Source organism: Salvelinus fontinalis, chromosome 23, assembly GCF_029448725.1.
Source record: "Salvelinus fontinalis isolate EN_2023a chromosome 23, ASM2944872v1, whole genome shotgun sequence".
In the NCBI taxonomy this organism is placed as follows: Eukaryota; Metazoa; Chordata; class Actinopteri; order Salmoniformes; family Salmonidae; genus Salvelinus; species Salvelinus fontinalis.
The window spans coordinates 16854637-16856766 of record NC_074687.1 but is presented as its reverse complement, the minus strand read 5'-3'; positions in this window follow the sequence as shown (position 1 = coordinate 16856766).

The following is a 2130-nucleotide window of genomic DNA, read 5'->3' as shown; positions in this document are numbered from 1 at the left end:
GTACAGGCATACTGGTTGTAATTGATCACAGCACAAAGGCCTGCTAATGCAATCATTGAAATGTCATAATATAATACTGAGAGTGTTCTAAGATCTCCCTCCTCAAAGGGTTAATGAACTAGAATCTGTTTGTTGTTACAGTGACATCAGCAGCAGAACAGCCATGCAAACTCAATGGTTCAATGTGGGCATGCAGGCCATGGTATATTTAAGCAATAAGGCATGAGGGGTGTGGTATAAGGCCAATATACCACGGCTTAGGGCTGTTCTTAGGAAAGGCGCAACGCAGAGTGCTTGGATACAGCCCTTAGCCGTGGTATATTGGCCATAAACAACAAACCCCCGATGTGCCATATTGCAATTATAAACTGGTTACCAACATAATTCGAACAATAAAAATAAACACTTTGTCATACCCGTGGTATATGGACTGTCAGCCAATCAGCATTCAGGGCTTGAACCACCCAGTTTATAATACAGCGTAGAGATGCCACAGCATAATTTCCCATAATTTCACATTGTCTGAAATTCCCTTAATAATACAAATCATCATCACAGCGTGTCACAACGCCAGAGATTCCTTTAGGGTCTGTGTGTGTGTTGGCTACTGTGGTTGACTGACTGTGTGTGATTAAGGTTAACCTTAACAGGATATGGGGCCACTCACTCAGAAGTGTCATCAAGTTGTGGTATCATCTATAAGGAGGCAGAAGCCTGGGGCAACCAGAGTGGGAATGCCCATCCTCACCTCACCTCCCTAAAAGTGCATTCATAGCAGGAGTAGTGCCGGATGTGTGTGTGTGTGTGTGTGTTTCTGTGTTGGGGGTAAGAGAGGGAAGTTGCGGGGGTCAGATTCCCTAAGCTGTGTGTGTGTTTCTGTGTTGGGGGTAAGAGAGGGAAGTTGTGGGGGTCAGATTCCCTAAGCTGTGTGTGTTTCTGTGTTGGAGGTTGTGGGGGTCAGATTCCCTAAACTGTGTGTGTGCGCTGAGCTATAAACCGATCAGTTGTGGTTGAGAGGTGCAGACTGAGAACATGTCTTTAATTAGGACATGTACTGTGTGTGTGTGTCATAGGACGTTCCCAGCAGTGGACAAAGCCCTTCTAGATAACCAGCGCATCACATGGATAAAGCACGCACTCTATAGTAGGAAGTCTCTACTGTAGCTAATGGCAACATACAGCTGACTGATAATCAAGGCTTCCTTCATATAATAGAGCAGTTTCTCATATTTCAATTCAAATCTTAAATCTTAGTAACATCCTTTACAAATAAAATGTTTGATAAACAAGTCTGCTGCTAGGTTCATTGTGTGTTTTACACTTAGAACATGGTAGACACGTAGATATTATATCATGTAATGTGACCCATTATATTGAGGCCACTCATATGTTGTAAACAATTATCTTTTCAAAGGACATGTGATCTTAAACTCAGTTATACACATCGTGAAGGGGGTTAGAATCAACATGCACTTTTATTCATGTGAGTGTATGTGTATTCATGTGAGTATGTGTATTCATGTGAGTGTATGTGTATTCATGTGTGTATGTGTGTGTGTGTATTCATGTGAATGTATTCATGTGAATGTATTCATGTGAGTGTGTGCATTCATGTGCGTGTATGTGTATTCATGTGCGTGTATTCATGTGTGCGTATTCATGTCAGCATGTGCATTCATGTGAGGGTATTCATGTGAGTGTATTCATGTGAGTGAGTGTATTCATGTAGGCATGTGTATTCATGTGAGTGAGTGTATTCATGTGCGCATGTGTATTCATGTGAGTGAGTGTATTCATGTGCGCATGTGTATTCATGTGAGTGAGTGTATTCATGTGCGCATGTGTATTCATGTGAGTGAGTGTATTCATGTAGGCATATGTATTCATGTGAGTGAGTGTATTCATGTGCGCATGTGTATTCATGTGAGTGTATTCATGTGTGTGTCGCTGGTCCCCAATCATGTGGAAACACCACCACAGAGGAGAGCTAAGGTGATGACATCTGGCAGCTAGGGGGATTCCCGAACAGAAAACACTTTCACTTCATCTCTTTCTCCCTCCTCTCCCTTTCACTGACATTTCTCTACCCCTAGATCTCAATCTAACACGGTTCAGCCCCCCCCCCCCCCC